The sequence below is a fragment of the Scomber japonicus genome, chromosome 6, assembly GCF_027409825.1.
Source record: "Scomber japonicus isolate fScoJap1 chromosome 6, fScoJap1.pri, whole genome shotgun sequence".
NCBI lineage: Eukaryota > Metazoa > Chordata > Actinopteri > Scombriformes > Scombridae > Scomber > Scomber japonicus.
The window spans coordinates 12166686-12190580 of record NC_070583.1 but is presented as its reverse complement, the minus strand read 5'-3'; positions in this window follow the sequence as shown (position 1 = coordinate 12190580).

The following is a 23895-nucleotide window of genomic DNA, read 5'->3' as shown; positions in this document are numbered from 1 at the left end:
TGTGTGTGTGTGCATGATATTCTTCCCCACTGAGGCCCAATGGGCAGTTTCCATGGCGGCCAGACCTCAGTCCCCTTCCACTGCCAGGGGCTGGACAACGTCACGGATAGAACTCAAACTCAATAACACGCACACACACACACACACACACTTGTAAACAGTCCCACACTGTTAAGCTCTCATCCTATCTCCACGCCATCTTTGGTCCCTTTACTGCAAAAATCATCTGTCTATGTCATTTAGTCTCATATTCAACCCTTCAAGAGTTATTTTTCTTTCAGCAAGAAAAGAATGCTGCCAGTGGGGCAAAATAATCCCTCTTCTTTCCCATCAAATCTCATGTTTGGGAACTTTCAGTAAATGGGTAACTGAACAGTATCAAGATCAAAAAAATGAAAAAACATATTGGCACAGAATTCCTGAAACAAGTTGAATTGAGTTGGAAGCAGCACAACTTATGTTACCACTTTAGCAGATTATTTTCACTTGATTAAAGAAAATACAATTTCAGGAGTCCGTAGATGGAAATGATAAAAGGGAATTTTTGTTGGTGATTTTGAATTTTGTGCTCAAAAATGATATTGTTGCTCAATAAATGTATAAATAAATGGTTCGCTCCCAAGGTTAGATTAGCAATCCAGCAAAGCAGGCAACGGGCCCAGACTCCCAGGTTTACCCAATATCAGATGGTTATAGCTTGATCAGTTATTTGTTGTTGCACCATTAAAGTACAATATCAACTTAACATCTAGACCTTTACACCTTAATCATTTTATTTTATGTTGGGCTCACATGGTGCATATTCCTGCGTTTGTCAAAATGCATCAAAGTCATTTAATTGACACACAGAAAACATAGGGCTGAATAATAATTTTGGGGTACTTGATTTCTGGCTGTCTGGGGTCTTTAGAGTCTGCCTTCCAGTCAAATTCACCCCACATTTTCAGTTTTCAGATTCAAACCAAATAGCCAGTACAGATGCACAGTGTTCCTACTGTATAATATACAGTATTTAGACCTAAATTCTTCATTGATTCAGTCTGAACTTCAGGTCTAAACCAAGGTCTTTATCCTACAGTACCTCTTAACTTTCCAGTTTATCCCTTCCATCACTCTGCTCTCTGGTCACCTGTCACAAGGAATAAAATTCTCTCCCACAAGTAGAAAATCCCAAGGAAACAGCTTAAAGTTCAAAAAGTTACAGCATCATGAAACCTGAGTTGGCCGCAGTATAAAGCTTTCTGATGTTTCTCACCCCTCCACTGCAGGCTGATTGAAGATCAGTACATCAAACGCAGGGAGGAGGGATTTAATGATACAGAATACTGTATCAGGGAAACAGTTTACAACCCTTCTTCCTGAACTGTGAAAGAAAAAAAAAAGTCATGGTGCATGTGTTAATGTACTTTAATTGCAGTACAACATGCTGCTTTGGAGATCATTGACTTGGCATCTGTGTTTGTGTGGACGTCTCAGGCTGCCTGTGTGTGTGTGTGTGTGTGTGTGTGTGTCTCAGAGGCAGGTATAAAAGCAATCGACTCACAGTGTTGGATGACAGTGACACAAAAACAGAAATATAAGCTCTGAGGTGGTATTGGTTTCTAAGACTGCATCCAGTTTGACTTAATTAGCTGGTACTTATTGCATTCTTTGTTAGCAGAGTAATACAACTGACAGTTGGCGCGGCAGGCAGTCTGGATTGAATCCAAGTACATCTCTACTTAAGTGTGTGCTCCCAGACTCCGTAAGCTGCCTCTCCCAGTCTGTCACTGTGGTTCAAACTCCCAGTAATCACCCTGCCTGTGTGTGTGTGTGTGTGTGTGTGTGTGTGTGTGTGTGTGTGTGTGTGTGTCACTAAATTCACTCCTATCATATCATCCTTGGACATCTGGGGTGTGCTGATACACAGCTGCTACAGGATCAAATCTTACAGACAAAGCTGTTTCTGTATTAAAGGAAGTGTTGGATGCACATATACGAGCAGGTCTGCTCAACACTCAAAACTCAAAACTCAAAATAGACAAACTAATCCTCGTACTATGACCAAATGATGTGGTATTTCCTCACAGGTACTCCTCATACCATGACTCATTTGGTCCCTGTATGCTAGCAGGAAGTGGAGGAAGACGTATATTCAGATTCTTGGCAATAAATTTAAACTCTTTAAAGGATGCACCTTGTCCCACTTTTCTCGTTCATTATGGACAGGATGTCAGTGTAGACCTGACCTCTGCACCCACACTGGTGACAGCAGGTTGGCATGTTTTCGGGTGACGTCACGTTTTGTGCCATACAAAATTCCCTAGATGCAGCTGGAAGAGTTTAGCTAGAGAATCTCAGGGGTAATTAAGGTTCGACATGGTGTGAGAATGACTATTTGTTAGGTGCCTCGGGTAAAAAAGGAGCCTTTAGAAAACGTTCAAGTTACAGTCTTCATCCAGTCCATCACATTGTGTTATCTCTGTACAGAAATAGTGCTGATGTCCACAGAAGAAATGAAGCAAGAGGCACATGAGAGGAAAGCCTCAAAATATGAACCTTAAGATCTGGATTGCAGAGACCACTGGTGGAAAATTTTGAGGTATTTGCAGTTTACTTGAGTATTTCCATTTTGTGCTACTTGATACTTCCACTTCACTACAATTCAGAGGTTTAAATCTTACTTTTCACTCCACTAGTCCATTAATTTGACAACTTTAGCTATTAGTTACTTTTCAGATCAACAGTTCACATAAAATAACGATATGATATATGATATAGTCATGAGTTACAATAAAACAGTGGTGACTTTTTCTAGTTACTTTTTTGGCTTGTGACTCCTTAAAAAAATCAGTGTGTAGTTGTGGCTCCTCATCATGTTTCAGACGTCTATGTGTTGTTGGCATTTCCAACAGAAAGACAATTCCCCTTTAAACTGTCAAATATATAATTGTTCAAGGCCCAAAGAAGTAAAGCTTTCCAATACTTAACAAAAAAGAAATTAAAGATTACAGAAAAATGTGAAAATGAATCATATCAAATTATTGTAGCAGAACTTGGAGGACTGCAGCCAACAACTATTTTCAAAAGTGGTGATCACTTTTTCCTACAACCCAAAGATATTCATATATATCATAGTGGACTTAAGAAACCAGAACATATTCACATGTGAGATGCTGTAACAAGATTGTCCATAATTGATTAACTAATCATTACAACTGTATTGGAAATCATTGGAACAAACTTGCTAACTGTATATAAAGTAGACCAGATACAAAAGTAATCAAAAGTAATCAATATTAATAATGTACATATATGTATATGTATGTATAATGTATATTAATAATGTATATAAGATATTTCATACATCAGTCACAGGGGCAGATTTTCTGTAAATTAAGATGACATCACTTCAGTTCTTCCACCTAAGTAAGATTTTAAATGCAGGACTTTTACTTTTACAGAGGGTTTTTTCGAATGAAGTTTTGCTTCTTTTAAAGGATCCAAATATTTCCTTCAACACAGGCAGAGACAAACATGGCCAGCTTGATCCTTCCCTGTTGAGGTCAGATACAACCTCTGTTCGGTGCTTCTTGGGCATCATTGCAAAGAGGAAGAGTGATGAACTGTATCTCTGCAAAAGCAAGGAGAGCATCTCAGCTGGGAGCCATCACAGTTCACATCCAATTAAAGTTGTGCATCATCTGATGACATCTGATCCTAAACAAAGGCTAGAGTTATCTCATCAACAGGTAACTGGAGAGAGCACTTATGCTACAATCAAATGAGACCTCGCATTGACCAAAACAACGAGATGAGGGTGATTCAGAGGATCTGATCACATAGAGCTGGTCAAAAGGTTGTTGCAAATATAGATTTATTCTGTGTTTCCAGGTTCATATAATGAGGGTCTGCTGCCTGAGCTTTGCTGTGTAGTATCAACATAAAATATTGTAGTCTAATTAAATACTAGTCAACACATTTTTTATCTTAATGAGGAGAAAAAATTATTAATAGTGTCAGCTCCCAGATGGAAGACACTGTCTCATACACTCTGGATGCTGTGTCCTCAGAGGCACTACATCTTATTTAGACAGACAGGCTAATTTAGGGAGTACTACTTTAAGCTTTTTCTTGTTGTAGGGTATCTCTTGGTATTTAAAATCCAACTCAGCTCAAGTTGCTGGTTCGGTAATGGTGGTCATAACGCTGAGAATGCTTTCAGTGGTAACATGCCTCATATCTAAAAACTCCACACTGTAACCTTATCGCTCTTATTTTTATCTTTGGTGAATGATGTTTTATAATTGAACATATGATGGATTAAAGGGTCGAGCCTCATCTTGTGATCATCAGGAGGATGTGGTCGGTCTATTGGCTCCTACACACAAATGAACACACACACATGCACACACACACACACACACACACACACACACACACACACACACACACACACACACACACACACGCACATACACACACTGCCCCCAGATGTTTCATGACATAGTCTGCTGTGACTCCGGTACCATTTGTTTATCACTGCATGCATAGTTAACTCTCCATGCCCTGCACAACAGAGCTCTGCACTTTTCCACTGGAACAGTTCAGACCCCCTACACCTTGTTTTTCATTTTGATTGTATTTTGATTTTTAAAAATATATTATTTTGGAAGTGGACGCAGCATGACACTGCAAGAACTGAGGAATGCTCATCCAAATACCACTGCTTTGCCAAAAGGTTGTACTGATGCTGGTAACGCATCTGCTGTCTGTCTTCAAACACCAGCAGCACATCAGCACATATTTCGCTGAGTACATATCAGTCATACCATGGCAGGGCTCCCAAAAGTGCCATGCAATTCACCAATCATCTATTATTATGCATTATGCACGTTTCCTGCATCATTGACTCATTGGTTTTTGCTACTTGCTTCAGCTGATCTGATTTTGCCACAACCTCGGTTATCATTGGTTTACCAGAAGAATTTAAAGGAAAATATTTATTACAACTTCAATTTAAGCTTTAAGTTTAGAAAAGAAATATCATGCACATATACAGATATATGTTTTTCATAAAACTCCTTATTTATCCCATACTGACCCTTAACACCAACCTCTTAGTTCAGCCTCTGTCTCTTTAAGGTCCGCCTCCCGAGGATCCCACTCTGTTCTGATAGGCCAGATTTTAACGAGAAGAACTTGTAACTTTGAAAAACTATTTAAATAAACCTTTACTTGCTTAATATTCTCCATCATTTCTGCTTTCCACACAATCACTATTCTGACATCACCATATCCAGTCAATGATCTGTCTGGCTGTGTTCAGCTCCTGCATGCTATTCTTTAAATATCACTGAGATTATGTTGTGTTTCACACCAGCTCCCCATCACCACCATGACCTCCAGGTTGTCCACCACTTAATAAATATGCTTCACATCCATGGCATGTAATCGCTGAAATCTCTGTTTCTAACCTCAGTAAATATTGTGATACACTTCAAATTGTTCCCTCCAATTTCTGTGAAGATTATCGTCCAGGTTATCCAAAGAGCATTTAATTGAGGGCAACTGAACTTGGTTGAAGATATTTGAAGGCATGTCCTCTCTCATCCAAGGGTCTTCTTCAGCTCTAACTGACTGGTATTTAACCTCTGTGGGGTCGTTATCAAGGACATTGATACAGCTTGGTATGTTAGTGCTTCTGGCTGTTGTAACTATAGTCATTAAGAGTCATTAGAGTCACCTGAGGCCAAGTGCAGATGACAGTCGATGGAGTTGTCACATGAGGCCAAATTGTTCTCTACTTAATGAACAATGTGTAGACCAATGGGACGGGTTCAACTTTGACCCACCACATTTGCTGTAGCTGTGCACACTCACAGTTTTTTTTGTGTAATGACAGGCTATTAACAGCATTAAGCGGTGTGCTCACTTTTGTTTTCCCTCCAGATAAAGTGGTAGCTAATCTGGATAAACTGTTGGCCCGTATGATCATCTGACTGATGATCATTTGTTGCTCCATTGGATCTATTTTTAGCAATGCCATCGTTCAGATATCTCAGCAGTTACTTTGGTGAGTACAATGTTATAACAGGAGGAGGTCCAATGCTTTTTAAATTAGTCTTAAAAGAGTCTTTTTCTGTGTATTCTTTGTTCATGTTCAGTTGACCAGATCCCTAAGGAGTCCTGCTGCAGGTGTCATCAATCTTGAGTTAAAGGATAGGGGCACAATTTTTCAAGTCATTCCTAAAACAACAGTCAGGAGCCCAAATGAACATTAATTATTCCTCCCGTTCATACTGACCATCAGAAGATCCCTTCATAATGCACTCGCAATGTAAGTGCTGAGGGACAAAATCTGCAGTCATCCTTCTGTGCAAAACAATATTTAGAAGTTCATCTGAAGCTAATATGAAGCTTCAGTTACCCAAATAAGTCATATCACATCAGTATCTCTTAAAGCTGTTGTCTTTTTAGAGCCAAATTCCCTCGTTTTGTTACAAACCTTCCATTGAAAAAATCACTCAAAATCACTGAAAACATCTTTCAGTGTTTGGACACCTGACTGTTGTTTTAAACCAGATTTGAAAAAAATGGGTACCTGTCCTTCGAAGATCAACTCCACTTCTCTTCACTCACTGTCTCGATTACTCTACTCTCTCATACTTTTTTAGTTTGTATGTGCATTCACAGCCATAAAGTCTCTCTCCTTTCCTCACTTTTCTACCTTAATCTCTCCTGCTAGAATCCTACAGTCACTTCCATGCTCCTATAGGTGAGAGTTCTCCTCACAGCTGCTCCAGGTCACATGCTTTGTCAGATTGTTAACACATAATAAGCCCACAAACCCTTGTAAACATCAAAGACAGCCTTTTTTCCCCCTCGGTGCAATGTCGCCTCTGTTGCTTTGAACACATACAGTATACCATTACTACTGCTGGTGTGAGACGATGGAGCATTTCTTGGAAGATCTGTAAATATTATCTCTGTCTCACACATACACACAATGCACACACACACACGCACACACATACACACACACACACACACACACACACACACACACACACACACACACACACACACATACAGCCAAGGCCTTGGCATGTATGAAAAGAACCCTTTGATGGTGCAGCCCTCACTCATTTGCCGTTTGAGTTGGCATTGGCAGAGTTCTCCCGTGGTCCCCTGGCCCCTGCACACGCGTGCACACACACACACACTCACTCACACACAGACACGCACATACACATACACATACACACATACACATACACACACACACACACACACACACAGCCCTGAAAGCTTCATGGAGCCTGCAGGGAGTCAAACTGCTCTCACCTGTTGTCTCTGGCAGCCTAAGAGGAGACGATTAGCGCCCAGCACTGACAATATGCTCTTTGTTCCCCTCTTTCTCTCACTCTCCCTCTCTGCCATCTCATACTTGCAGTCTGTCGCTTCTGCCACTGCTCATTTCTCCCTCTGCCTGGCCTTCTGTCTTCCTCTGTTTCCACCTCTCAATGTCTCTCTGTCAGTCTTTGTCTGTATGTCCATCTAGCTCGCTTACTATTTCTGTCTCCCTCCAGCTTTCCCTCTCACTGCCTCTATCCGTCTCTAATGCCCTTGTGGCCATGGGAGCATTGTGTGGAACAGTTGAGCACTTTATCAGAGATCATCAAGGTAATCCTTTGCAAATACGCTCCATGATGGCGCTGCGCACACTTGCTGCAAAGATTTCATCACTGGACCAATCATGATGGTCAGAGCCAGATTGAACTCATTTTGCCGTGCCTTGATATCAAGATTTGGAGGTCAAATATTTTAAACATTAGTATCAATGTACAGTGTGAATCCAGCTCCAGAGAAATGTGCAGTTCACAGCACATGTTCCACTCTGAATGTATTAGCATGTATTAGTGAGGCCCGGTCATCCTTGACTGGCATCTGTGAGTGAGAGGGCATAACAGAGCGGTGCATGTGTCCTTCTTGCCAGGAAGAGCACAGAGGCCGCAAACAGCCCGGGTGTGACATTTCCACCGGCTGGGTCACAGACGTACAGCTGTATAAAGTGGCCTTTATGACCGGAGGGGAAGACCTCTGTGAGATCTGGGTAAGTTGAGCTATAGCGTTCCTCCGTACATAGAAAACATAGTGGACAGCATTGAGGGGATGGGCGAGGTGCAGAGAGGAAAGGCGTGTCTGTCGGCTCAGTATCAGCTACACTTAAGAATGAAAATAGCATTCTTAAAGAGTCTCATTGGTTTCAGGCTTATTCAGTGCTGTTAAAGGACCCCACTTTGCTTAAGTCAAACTTATATTAATACATCTGATGAATGCAGAAGGGGGAAAAAAGACAATATAAAAGGTATTTTTTTGGACATTGTGTCTCTGCTAGTGATCTATGCAGCATGTTCAAACTATAACCACTGAAAAATAGAGTTTAAATATGGGTCTGCATGTACCTGCAGGCACTTCACATGAAACAAAAGCACAAATTTGGTGGTAGCAAACCCTAAAACCAATCCAAAGTTATTTGTTGGAAGGTTTTGCAGATACTCTAGACCAGTGATTCCCAACCTTTTCCCAACATCAGAAGTGTTTTTTTCTGTTGACTTATCTTATCCTATCACAGCCCCTTGGATTAATCCAGCGACCCCTTGTGGGGGGCCTGACCCCCAGGTTGGAAACCACTGTTCTAGACCAATAGTCAGATAAATATGTCAAGAAACAAGAAAAAAAAACAAAAAACACATTTCCTCTACACAAAATGTTAACTTTTCTGGTGTTTGTCAAAGCATTGCTTTGTTTCTCTTGTGAAATACTGGAGAGTTTTACTTCTTTACAACTCCATAAACAGTTTAAATAAAAAGAAATCTGAGAAGGCAAAATCTCAGATAGTGCTTACAGCTCGTAACCTGTGATGAGTAGGTTTTGTTTGACTATAAAGGGTCACTGACTACAAACACATGTAGCATGCATAAGCAGATCTAATCATGTATTAAATCAGGTCAAGTGAATTTATTTGTAGAAGAACCCATTTAAAAAATGACCAAACTACTCTACAGAGAAATAAAAAATACATTTAGACAATTAGAATTTTAAAAAAAAGATAAAGCTTGAGTCAAAAGAAACACTCAACTAACTGTGCTGCTGTTTCTTTTGGCGCCTCTGAAACAGCACCATAGTGACTTGGTTTAAATTGGCACCGGTGAGCTGCTGGAGCACAAACACTACCTGTCAGCTCCTGGAGACTCGTATCGTCCTGCTGTGGCAGCCTGAGACATGTACATATGCCCTGATCCTGACAGCATTTTATCAACTGTGAAGTAATCCATAATATCCTCTGCTGGGATGTCTTTCTAGCTGACAAAAATGCCCTTTTCAACTCCCCTAACAGAGTGTGAGCTGTAGTGATGACCCCAGAGCTGAGGCAGAGGAAAAAAAACGTATCCGAGCCCTCTCTCTGTAGTTCTTCCACCATCCATTGATGTCAGCATTAGGGGATGACAGAAGAAACTCAGCTGCTTCAGTTGGCTGCAGAGAGTATTGGCAAGTATTGTAGGAGATACAGACCTGCCACCACTATGACTAATACATGGAAATACGGTTCAAAATCAGTCAAGTGTTCCTTTAAATGGAGCATGTCTCAGGGCTTCAGGGTTCTGGGAACATCAAACTCCCAAAACTATTAAAAAGGTGCAGGAATAGCAGGGGTCCTGACTATTGAAACATCAACATGGTTCCTTGAAGGCGCTGTTCAAACCACCTGTAGAATTTGGTTTTCACAGTAAATGATCTGAAGGCAAGAGGAGGGCTGTCTCACCTCAAGATATTTTTAAAGCTACACAGGGTTTTATACCTGCTATATGCCATGAGTATAAAGACAGATTGTCCTGGATAATAACATGTGGGATTTCTAGTTTAAGTGTAAGTTCAGAGTTTTGTCAGTGTACATACAGCACTGTGAGATTAAAGCCACTGTATGTAGAATGTAAAATATATATTTTAAAAGACTTTTGAATAAACACATTTTTTTATATGTATGTTTGAATTTTTTTTACCTATTCCCTTATCCAATTTGTGTCTGCATTTGGTGGGTCCTTTTGAGTTTGTAAAGCACTTTGCAATTGCAATTAGTGCTATAACATTACTATTATTTAACATTATTATGGAATGAAAGATTGTAGTGTAGACATGTGACAGTGTACAATCTGACCAACATTGATGAAATATGAATCACAGTGACTGCTCCAATTTTTACTGAAGTTGTCTTATTCATCTGCAAAAGAAAAGAACAGAAAATCGATAAAATAATCGATTCTACTAAAAAGTATTGTTTGTGTTGCCAAAGTGACTGTGCCATAGGCCACTGTTGTCCAAAACTAAAAGTAACTGAAACAGACACACTGTTGCACTGGGAGACATGGTTATTCGTCATGATGAACTCACACTATGTCATTTACTCTGTATCACATGCATCGTATATAATCACAAGAGCACCAAATCACTACCCTAACAAATGTGCTATTTAGCCTTGTTTGAGTCACATTCTGCTAAAATTACGCTTAAGTTTGAGAAAAAAGAGAGTTGTTTAATTACATTATTGTGAGTGTTAAATTGACTATCAATTTAAAGATTTACATCTTCAGTAGGACCAAATGGGCATAGTACTGCTGGGCAAGTCATCAAGTATTGTGAACACAGTTCTTCGGTTTATGCATTTTAATGGGATTTGTTGACAATAGGAGAAATATTTAATGTAACCAGCCATATCGTTTAAATCATGATTTTTATTAGAATCCAAATAAAAGGATTCTCTGCACAAAATGTGGTCTTGTTTGTGTGAAGTGGAGCCTTGTTGAGTACCATTAAATGTTACTTTCTGTTGTCGCCTAAACAATGAAATGTATATTTGTCTGTCAGCATCAGTTGTCTCATACAGTGTAAGGCTAAGCCATTTCGGCCTTCATGAAACAGACATATTTGTCACTACTACATCTCTATATATTGTGTTTGTGGGGTGGGCTGTAGACGGGGGACACCAGGAGAGGCAGTAGCAGCTCAGACCTGCTCGGTAACAAGCGCTGCCCCTGTGAGCTGTTAGGAATACAGCCATCGCTGTGCTTTAGGGCTTCACTGATGGGACATGACAGATTGAGTCCCCCCCTATGGATTGGGGCCTCTCTGCTCTCAGACAGGCTGGAGCTTTATTGGACTTCACTATGCCTCCCTGTGGAACCATGTCGCCCAGCAAGACTTGGACGACTCCAGCACCTGATTGGCCAAGAGCCCCTAAGCCATGGTCCAGGGCTCTCTCAGGCCAGGGGAAACTGTTCAGACACGTGCTGTAAATCAACAGTCCAAACTTTTCAGACACGTGCTGTAAATCAACAAGCAAGAACAATGACACCCGGGGAAGCTGAAACTCTCCTGTCGGTGAACACGCATCATAACTCACGTCTGCTTAACCTGCATCTGAACACACACAGAAACAAGGCTTTGGTCTAAAAGGGAGTGAGTGCTCCACTCAGCTGAAAATCTTGAGCCAAACTGAAAAAGTTACATTACCTTATATGCACTAAGTCGGTCTTATGTGAACGCTGAATGCAATGTGAAGAATGCTGCTTTCGGAATACAAGGCTATCTATCAGAAACTCACATTCAATATTAATGTTTTTCTCTATCCTCGAGACACAACGATCTCCATCCAACAGCTGTGATAGATGAGGCATTCTTGTTAACAGGATTTATGCTGAGAAGCGAGAGCAATCAATATTTTAGAACTTCCTCCCATCCCACTGTTGAGACTGAGAGAGTTTGCTGTGCTGGCTGCAGCTTTATAGGATCAGGAACACAGTTAAGTACATTATTAAATGTTGACAGACTAAGCCTCGGCTGATTAATGCCCTACAGTGGCAGCTTTCCCAAAATCACATCACTACACTGACATGCTGAGACAATGTATGTACTGAGAGAGGTTGAATATATTCATCCATATGCTTAAGGGAGACGTCAGTGTTCATATTTATTGCTCAGTCCAGTGAGTATTAGTGATTATTAACAGGTTTATTCCACAGTCTAAAGGCGTAAAATAAGGAAACTACATTGTGAATTTAGTCTGAGCCTTTACCAAAGATAAGATAATAATTTCGTCCAGGAGGAAAAGCATGGTGGGAAGCCTCCTAGTAGGCACAGCAGCAACAGACGTGTGTAGATAAGTCTGATTTTATGCTTTATTAACACTCTTACTGTGCCCTGCAACTTTTGGATGTTGTCCCACACTGTTGTATAATCAGTTAGAAGATACAGTTTCACAAAGAGCACTATGACTAATGTGCAAGGTTCTCCCCAGTGGGATCATTTTGGAGGAATAAAGTATTGAAGATCAGCCTGATGTTACCAACAAACATACATGCAGACAAAAATGGCTACAATCCACACTCTACTCTTTCCGCCTGTAAACCCTACCTAAAGGATATGACTGGAAATTTGTTCAACATTGCACAGAATTCATTTCTCAAGAAGAGAAACAGGTTTTGCCCTGCACATGAGATTTGTTGACAATATGAAAAATACAGAAAATTGCCATGTGAGCTTTGGAGTGACACCATGACATCAGCAAAACGTGGACCATAAACCCAGAAAAGAGTCCTTGGATATCCTTTGTTGAGCTCATCATCAATATAAACCCTAAACTCACCATATCATGGTAAACTCTGAGTGTCATAAATGAGTTTATCTCCTTCCCTCCTAACAACAAGTAGACTGATCTGAATTATACCGTACTTTATGTGAGTATCTCCACCCACAGCAGTGGGTCTACCTTTCAAAGGTCTGCTGTGATTTATATCGCTCTTGTGTTCATATGAGTAATAATCTAAAACATTTTCAGGCTACAGAGATCCAATTGTTATTCTCGGAAATGAAAACAACAAAGCAATACAAGCCAAAAACCTGACCGGTAGTAAGCAATTTTTCTTCTCAATTTGACTTCCTCATTAAAATAATGAAACCTTTTGGAAGTACTTAAGGTCTTCAGTGATCTCTGTGGCACAACACTCAAAAATACAACTCAAAGCTTTTAAAAACCGGGTCAGAGATATTTGCAGACACAACCCTCCTCAGCAAACAGGCAACATAAAATTCCTGACGAGTCTCACTGGAAACACTAAAAGCCTTGTCTGTTGACCATATCTCTCACTCCTCCACACGTCAAATTCATTTAAGGTTTTTCTTTCATGCCCGCTGCACCGAGGAGGTTGTTATGAGTCAGAGTTACCGGGTGGAAACCTGAACATCAGAGTTTTAGATCTTTATTATCTCTGAGATCAGTTTTCTGGTGTACAGTTTGGCATAGGGGTGCTTTATCTCACATCATCCTCCCTACTGTGTGTCTCCTAATCTCCCCGCATGCCTCAGTGTTAGATGAGGGCATGGAGCACACAAAGACAGCAGTTAAAAGCCATAAAACTCATTTCTTTGCATTGCAATGATGTAATTACAACTAGATTGATTTTGACTGAATTCAAAACACTACAATGGGTCACTGCTCAGGCAAGCTAGTCCAGATAAAGACACCTCTGGTATTTTTATACTTGGGACATGTTTATAGAAAAAACTTGCTGTCTGTGTCAGTGCACTTCTTCATCTTTGACGCACATGGGAGGGTTTGGAGTCGAAGTGTTACTGTATTTGTTCCACAAGCAAGAAAGATTAATGAAGCAAGGTCACTGGCAGATAGTGAGTTTTTATACCCTTTGCAAAAATCAACAGTCCAGAGTCAGTAAATGCGTGGAAAGGCCTGCTCTTGGGCTGAATAAAGGTTTTCTGTAGTTTTATCTGGTTGGAAATCTGGTGCAGGGATCCAACTGTAGCTGAGATTGTCAATAGTTCCCTTTTGACTGTGCACGGGTAATTATACACCATTTGATGTGGACATTTTACTTATTCCACAAAAATACAAACACTCTCAGTGTAGTAAGTCAAAATAGGAAAGATTTAGCCAAATGTAAACTTAATTTGTTGTTTTTCCATCTCCTTGGAGCTTTCATTTTTGAGAAAAAGGGGGTAAGGTGAGATGGGATTAAAATATCAAATAAGCTTTTGGGACCATTACAAAAGAAACAGGATTTTTATATGTCCTTTTCAGCAAACCAAAGTAGGCTGTGTCTGTTGGCGGCTGGTGAATGTGTGCTCTATGTTCTGACAGACAGAAGAATGAACTGCTTTATTACCTCTGCTCTGGGCTGCCAATCAGTATAGGTGTCCCTCAACACTGCAAAAACAACCAGACTGTAACATATTAAGATATATAGTTCCACTTGCACAGATATTCATTGTCGTCTTAATATTATAACCTACTAACAAAGAAATTATTTTGTAATCTCCAGCTTCATACCATGCATGTCTGTCATGCAATATTTTCAGTTTATTTGCCATGGAAAATCCACATCCTCCCATCTTTTTAACCTCCTTAGTGGGAACTTCAACCGCCTCTTCTCTCCACCCACTCCCAGCGTCACACTCCCAATCTGACTCAAATCCCAGCTGATGTTTTATCACCAGACTCGCACCAGAAAGAATCCTGGAGCCAGCTGCTATCTGATGGTTTTGGTCTCTGCCTTTCTTCTAACTTTCATTTCGAGCGTTGATAAGCATCAAATACTATTCCAAACAAGTCCTCATATATAAAGGACAAAATAGGTCGTTTGTCAGCATAATCCACAATAACCCAACCATATCAAATGGTCTTCATCAGCTGATGGAGTTTGCGCAGTTGTCATAGAGATGAATCTGTTGATATATAAGCTCAATAGCCGTAAGGATTACATGATCCAAAGCACCTTTAGGACTTCTTGTCCATATTGGTTTAAAAATTAAGCATCAAAGTTCATTTTTGCCCTTTGATATTTCAGTTTGTCAATTTAAGGTCCATTTACTAGCTAATAACCTCCAGAAAAGGCTCATAAATGCAATCTGATTACATGAATGTTTTTCCCATCTATAATATTTTAACTATGAACAGCAACATCCCTGCTTCACTTCACAACTGTTATCTTATAAAAACATAAAATGGTCCCAAAATTTAAAAGAAATACACCAGACTTCATGTTTTACATTGGCTGTTAGTAGGACACAGGATGTGAACTGCAGCTCCTTGTCATCCACCACAGTCCTACTTTAAGGAGCAGATACCTGGATGAGAGGTAGTGAAGGAGCAATGTACTAAAGAGGAAAATGAGGATTTACTCATCAAATCACTAGTAAAACCATCTCCTGTGCTCAGCCCTTATCTCTTGGAGTATGTCCATATTGTGCAATTCTGCACCTTGCGATTTATGTCCAATGCCAATGTTCAGATGGTCTTAATTCAGTGAGGTGCAGTGTTTTTTTTCCCTGACTTGACTCCCTACCTTAACCATAGATTTATTTGCCATGTTTAGTCAACCTTAATCACACTGCTCTATCATTGCACTGATATTTTAGAAAGCAGGCACATTATTTTTGCATTGGACATTTTTACTTTCTTATAAATTATAATATATAATCAGCGCTCAGGCCCTAAAAATGTATGTATGTATGTATCATATCAAAGGATTATACAGTGTGGTGACCCTCAATTGTTGTATTTGTGCTTTATAGTTCATGATAAGAGCATTTGGGTTACAAGTTTTGTGTTATAACTGCAGGCCTCATAGCTTATTATAAAGTGTGGATTAGCCATTATAAATGACTTTTGATCTATAAGTCATTTATAAACCATTAATCAAGTAGTCATTACTTACACAGACTTTATAACCACACCTTAATAAAAGGTGACGCCAAATATACATACAAAAATAAGCAATCAACAGCTTGTGGGTATTTTTAAAGTGAGCAGCCACTTTGCTGTATTATGGGAGGCTGCTGTAGCCTCTGAAGCATCCATGGAGGGTAAGATCATTCTCCTCAGGGGCCTGTACTTGCCTCGCTGTAGCACTGCTGGCACAGGGGCAGTAAGGTGATCTACAGGCTATCAGCAGGCCATCAGTATCATCCGGAGTATCTGTGTCATCTCTGGCATGTTCCAACCCAGGAGCCAGATTCTGTCTCCATTTCCATTACTCCATCGCGAAATCAAAGATGAAAGATAGCGGCGTGCCCGGGAAAACAGACAGGCGGTCCACCATTGGAGAGACCTCCTTCATTTGAGTTTTGCAATTAAGTCTTTATTTAATCCCTTGCTGCTCAATGTGTTTGCATATGCCCCCCAAATTCCATAACAGCGCTGCTTTATTCTGTAGCATACCATGCCTACGCTTATCATATGAGCACACGACTCAAGGGAGCCAAGCGTTTGTTAAACCTCACATTTTCAGGCACGCTCAAACACAAACTTCTGCTCCATCAGTCAGTCAGATGGCATTGGCCTGGTCTTGCATAAAACAAAAACCTCGAAATCTTAGACAAGCATCAGAACAAGGCACAACTCTGTCTGGCCTGCCCCCCCATCCCCCGTCCCCCTCTTATACACACACACACCCCACCCGCTGACCCCCATCACCATATGCCAAAAATTATCATACAAGTTTCTCTTTGTATCCATATTTAAACATGATGGAGAAGAATTGAGCCTTTATATGAGGGGGAGGTTGTGTGTTTATCCAGCAGCGCCAGCACCAGGAAACAAGAGAAAGCCCCCATTGCTGCTAGTGGAAGCAGGAAAGGGTCGGAGACTGTAGGGCTGGCGGGAGGAGAGGTGAATGGAGACGGAGAGAGAGAGAGAAGGAGAAAGAAACTCTTTGAGTGACAGTAATTTAGGAACCTGGACTTTTTTATGATTTTCCTGCTTTTGGGAAAACATACAGACTTCTAGTATGACTTGGGACCAAATCAAAGACGTCTTTTGCCATCAAAATGTGTGTGTGTCTATGTTGGTTTGCACGTCTGTCTATTTGTGTATAACATGTACAGGCATGCATATAAAATATGTACATAAAGTCACAGCATCACCAGCCAATCACTAAACAAGTCGAAAAGAAACTTTGTTGTGTTGATAATGTATTTACATTCTTACTGGGAATAAGATGTGAACATTGAGACCACTTTCATATCTTTATTCTGGAGATGGGAAAATACAATCTGACAATTATATTTCAGTTGGTTAATCTGTGCACAAAATTATGCACTAGACTTTTTCTCGCTAGGCAACCAGAGGAGCCACTTCTGTTAAGCACAGCAAATATTACATGTTCATTAATGAAAATAATGAATGAATTAATGATCTCTAGATTTTGTGACTTTTGACAGAGCCAGGCTAGATCTTTCGTCTCCAGTCTTTGTGCTAAGCTAAGCTAACTGGCTACACGCTATTAGCGTCATATTTGGTGTACAACAATTACAATGGCACGGGCTGATTAATATCTTGAATTAATTCAATTCAAGCTTTGTTTTTGCATGATATCTTGTAAAGAAACACAAACAGCAGATCGATAAGAGAGCTCTCTGCTCCGTCTGTGCTGAAACTGATTATTTAATTGGAGTTACAGCCAATAACTGTATGGGATAACCTGTATTATATGTTTAATGTTTTTTTTCAAAATTAAATATCATATTTAAAGCATTTTGTAGACTTACATAAATCAATTGTTTGATTACTTTTTTTAACGTATCACCCAGTCCCAGTGATTTTCCCAAAACTATTCCTTTACAAAATGTGCCTTTCTGTCTGTTCAATCATGCTAGCACGATGATTATTTACATATTCAGTATCTTGTCATCCTACTGTACCTTTATTTTCTTATTTGGCTGAACAGCTCAAAGAGTTAATTTTTTATGTGTTGGCCTACCACATGATGCTCACACCATAGTAGTAAACATTTAGTTTTATTAGATTGTGCTTCCTATCCTGGGGCATCACATGTTCTGGACACCCTGTAAAACTTTTAGTATGATCAGCTGAAATGAAGAAGCTTTCTCCTTGAAAGATACTGTTATTTTCTGTCATTTCCTTTTAAACCCGAATTGAGAAAATTGAAAAAGATGTTTTTAGTGTCAAAGTCTGTTGAAGCCATGAAGATTGAATGATGAAGAAATACTCAGCCAGCACGTTACCGAGAAGTGAACATGAAAATGTAGGAATGTAGAGGTTTGTAAATGGTCCTACTGATGGATCGGTGTTTTCACTGTGTCAAAACAGACTGAATGGGCAGCCTCATGACCCTCTGGCCTTGGCTCCATGTTCAGGCTGCTCAGGAAGGCCTGAGGTTTGGAGGTTTCAAACCACAACGACCTTCTCGCTCCTTTCGCTTCATTTTTGGGCTTTTTTATTCCGAAATGAGACACTGGATAAATTACGTTGACTATGAAGGGCCCCCTTGTTCACTTACAATAATAAAGAAAGGATACCCCGGTGGAGTACCATGCAGTAATTTTGTGTGAGTGTGTCTGACCTCAAGAGTTGGCTGAACAAGCCAGCAAGCCAGAGTGGAGAGTGGAGAGAGGAGAGAGCGGGGGAGAGCCGGTCTCATTTCCTCTATGATGGATGAACCTATTAGCTGTCCAGTGTTAGCGCAGGCTTAGCCTTACACCTCAGCCGCCATTGCCTCGTGGCAGACACCATGGCTGATTATGGTAACCAACAGTAGCAGCGAAGAGGAATGGCTAGAGATGGCACAAGACAAGGAAATATTTCAAGGTATCTGGTATAGGCTACTAATATGTTTGTTGATGTGGCCGTTTATCACAGGCTTACCAGTTTATATTTGTAGTTAGGCTAATTTCAGTTGCTTTGATTGGTTTCCTGTCAAATATAAATTAACATTGACAAAACATTGCACAGTTTTCATCAGAAACATAAAAATAAACATCTACACTCAAAACAGGGAGTCAGAGAGTTGTCAGAAGAATAAAAGTAACAAAGTTATCAAAGAATAGGGCACCACATTTAACGTTAAAATGAAAATACATTTTTTATTTAATGCCAGCAGAGTGATTAATCCAGAGAAAGAAGGTGCATTATGAAAAGGCCTTGCCGCCTGGTGCCTTCTTTTTTTCTTTTTTCTGAGAGAGGTGATGAGTGAGAGAGAATGATTCCTCAATGTGTGCAGCATTAAGTCTGACATAGTCTGTGTGACTTAAAGCTTATTCAATAACCTGGATGATGCATCAAAGTTTATTATTGACCAAAACATTTACAATTCAGTGCCCACTTACTATCTTGTTACAGTGCTCTCAGCTGTATTACAGGTCAGGATTACATCCATAACAACCTCTAGGACTTTTTATCACGAAACCACAACAGCTGCCGAGTTTAAATGTCAAAAAAGTGTGTTTTGAAAGTGCAGATGCTTAATTTTTTTTTCATTAACTATGTTTTGTGTATTCAGCACTTTCTTTACTTGTTGGTAGTAGGAGGTAACTAACTATAATTACTCACGTAGAGGTACTTTCACAATGCCACCATGTTGATATATCATCACCTTTTAAGTAGACATGTTGCATTTGTCAGCAAACAGCAAACATCCTACAGTTACATTATTATCATAAATTTTGGGTTGACCACCTTTTGAGTGTAAGTCCAATATTCATTGTCTTTTAGCTCTGTTTTTTGTCTCCACCAGCTCCTGAGCAAAATATCTGGCTCTTTAACTGCTAAAAGCTCCACTATGTTCACCTACTAGTCACTAATTGTGTCACTTTGCCATTTGGTGCTGAGTAGTAGTCTACAGCAGGTTTTTAGAGTTTTTTCTCTGAAAACAGCTGCCTGCTACAGTCAAAAACTACACTATGAGAACCATGAGAGTGAACCAAAACAGTAAAGTTGTTGACCAGACAGTCAAACAATGAGCTGAAGCTTGTTATAAAGCTCCCTAAAGTCAAGAGAGCTCAGGTCAGGTGATAATTATTTGTAGATTAATCACTATGAGTATTATTAGTATAAAGAAATATTGAATAAAGCCACTTTAAGTAAAAAATCACAGTACTTCTCCCACCTCTTCTAGTGGGACTTTTGCTATCTCTGCTAAATGTTTTTCTCTCAGATTAGATCCTTGTACTTCCCATCACACAGCAATGTGTAACCCAAGTAATTAATACAAAATAAAGAAGTTAGAAGTCAAACTCAATTCTCACATTTAAGTTACAACTTGTAGACTTGGTCAGATATCACGTCTGGCAGCAGCAACACATTAGCACAGCGGATCAGTAAGTCTCGGGACACATTCTTATCCACATTCATAGGAGCAAATGTACATACGCCAACATCCCACCCCTCCACACACACACACACACACACACACACACACACACACACTCATCTCTACATTAACACATACACACACCCTTCAGATGTGGACGCTTTCCAGAGGAGAGTCCACCTGATTCCCTCATCCATCCACAGGTTATAAATAGGACTTGTTTGACGTACCAGCGCAGAGGCTTACAGGGTGGGCAGATGGGGGGAGGGAGGGTTTTTTAGAAGGCGATGGAGGGTCAAAGATAGTTGATATCCCTGTGCTTGTCCTCTAACCGCTCTCACTCTCTATATACCCCCCTCCCCCCTTCTCTCTGCTTCAACCCTGCCAGCTTTCTCTCACATGCAACTCTGCACTCACTTTCTTCCTTTTTCTTTCTTGCCTCTCTCTCTCGGCCCAGCATGTGTTCTCCCTCACTCACTCTGTGTAACATGTGTCACTCGCACTCTCTCTGGCATGCACTCTATCTTTCATACACACACTCCCTCTCCCTCTCTCTCTCTCTCTCCCCCCCACCCTCTCTCTTTCTCTCCAGCTGACAGCATGTAATTGAAATGGTCAAACACATGAAAACATGACAAATGGCAAGAGGTATTTGTGCTTCATCATCATCATTGCAGAGTCTCTCTCTCGCTCCATTCAGCTGGAGCTCGGTTGACAGCTTGTAATCGAACTGCTCAGACATATGGCAAATGGTAGGAGATATTTGTGCTTCATCATCATAATTAGAAAGGACCCCTCCCCCTCTGCATATCTGCACACTTGGCCGCAGCACAGAATGAGTCAACATGTGTTAAAATATGAATTATGGCTCTTTGGCCTGTACATATAACATTTCCCAACAGAGAGTTCCAGACAAATGGGATATGCAGATTAGCAAGATTAGAGAATATCAATTAGATTAAGTCTAAATGAGTGAAGAACAACAAATTGATGTTAAACTTGTCTTATGTGTGAGTGTATCATTTATGGCTTGCATTGTGTGATCACTGCTGATCCAAGTCTGAAGTGAAACAAGCCTGGAGGATCTAACTTCCTGGTGCCGTGATGGAGGCTTGTGCTGGTAAGAAAACAAGAGATAACACAGGAATCAAGATAAACTGGGAAGGTGACATACTGGGCCGCTGACCTGGGTTTTATCAACCATAGTCAGTCCTGACAGTTAAGTGTTACCCAAATCCACCACAACTCATACACTTACATATAATGTAGCTTTATAAACAAGTTACAGACTGGAGAATAAAATCAAGACCAAACAAAATAGCAATGACCTGAACTCAAGGTCCACTTACTAGCTTTTCCTAGTGTTTTCAACCACATATAATGGTGGAGCACTTGACAACTGAAAGTGAAGGGGGAAAAAAGTTGGTAGGAGGACTTTGTTTTTGGCAAACTGAAGAAATCTTAATGCTCAAGTTATATTTTTTGTTTCTGGGTGTTTATATCTTACTGTTATAGCCATCTACTTTAGTTGTCTCTGCACTGTTTGCACAGGATGGTTCTTAAAACATATTTTAGTTGGACAATTGAATTTGCTGCTCACGGATTAATCTAAATATTATTTACAACAAACATTTGATCACATGGATTCAGAAGCTAATACAAAATGGAAAAAGTTCTTACATCTACTAAACAGTACTACCATTTATAGTTCAAAAGAAATCAAACTGATGACTAGAATATATACAAGAGGTAAAAGACACAAGTTTTATTCAAGTTCGTAAAATGTATGTGTGAAGTGTGGCGTTCATGATTCGCTTACACGCGATTGAAAAGCAATTGAATGGAAAACCGAGAATGGATTTTGATTTTTAAAATAACACCTAAGCTTTTTATCTTCCAAAGAGCTGAAACAAAAGATATTGTGTGGGATGGCATTATTTTTTTCCCTCTCTTGTTTATGAGAAATTCATTTTAATCCACTGGTGGGAAAAAAAGTAGAAGCTCTTATTTTCAGATGTTCAGTGAAATATTAGACATGAAAAAAATATTTATGAAGCCCTTAAAGATGCTGTGGCAGAGCTGAGGAGTGTTGAAACCAGTGAGGAACACAAGACAGAGAAGTAACCTATGATGTACATATTATCTTATACGATCTGAAAGGATATCATGAGATCGCTTCTTCCAACTTCTTGTATGCAAAACCCTGTGATCAGTAAAAACAATTATACAAAAAAAGAATAATAGTTTTGCGATAATGAGAAAATGAAACCTGAGAAAGACATTCACAGATGTCCCTCTGTAACACGAAACCATGTTGGTGGGGGATCCCTCCCCTCACTGAGAGTCTAAAGTTGGTGGTGTTAGGTAGTTGAGGAAAGACTTTATCTCAGGGCTCGGTGGTGTTTTGAACAGGAGTGTTGTGCTTTGATTTGTTTCCTTGTTTGTTATCCATTCAGAGTTGCATCCATTTGCCTTTGATAAGTCACATGAAGCTATTCTGGTCTTCAGTTAAGATTTTTATGCATGATTGTGATGACATTTGATGAAAGTTGTTTGTATTGCAGGTATTCAGTTCAGTATTACAGTAAAGGATTGCAAAGATGTTCCTGATATTTTGCTGACCACATGTTTATCACGTTGCACTGTCTATTTGTGTTGTGAACTTTTTTTAAATTGAGAGATCAGTTGAATTACCATCCAAATAAAGAGCCATGGTTTGGATCTTTTTATTTCACAGCACAGCACAAAGTATTGCTGGCAGAGAGAAATCATGCCGTGCTGCTACTTTATTGTCACTAACTTATGTTGATAATGATTTGATAATGCGACACTACAGACAATTATGCGCACAGGAATGTCAGCAGGGAATGCGACGTCTGGAATATCAACAACTGCTTCCTGCTGCCAAATGCATAATCAAGTTGTTTTGGTATCTACCAGCTATCTAAAGCAGCCATCTTTCAACTATCCTAAGCAGCTATCTTATGTCTCCGTCCCCTCCGACATCAGACAGGGACAGGACAGTGAGAGGCAGACAACACTGGATACACTGATAGTGTAGGAGTCTTGTTTTCCCATGTGCGTTGCCAGGATGTAATGTATAAATAGGCACCAGGCTGCTTGTGTGTGAGTACTGGCTCGAGTTATGTGACTATAGCTTGATAGGGGCTGTACTGTATGTGGCTGCGAGCGGACAACCATGGTAGGACGGGGCTGTCGGTGTCTTCTCATGTCCCCGAGATCTGAGATGCCTCTCCCAGGAGGTGGTGACGGGCGGCAGAAGGGCACGGATTCAGAGTATTTTGGTGTTAATTGAGCTTATTGGCCTGCTATTCACAGCCTTGACATGTGATTGATTTAAAGGCCGGCGTGAGACTGTGACAGAGCTGACCTCTCTGGTGGCGGCTCCTTAGATATGGCCTCAGCACCCCACAGCTGTGAGGAAATAATCCTCTCCCTTCATTTATTTTTTTTTTCAAAGAATAGTGAGCAATCCGCTCTCCCTCTGTATTTTATTAGTTTTTCCGACAGTGCAGAGAGAAGGAGAGGAGAAGGGAAGGAGAGGAGAGGAGAGGAAGGAGAAATGAGAGAAATGAGAGGGCCTGGCAGGCTAGGAGTTGAACCTGTTCACCATGGATGGTTTTCAGACTGGTGCACTGGTTAGACCAGCAGCTATTAAACATGAACCAGGACATGTGTACTCTGTTCATCATAAGAAAAAGACTCTATTGCC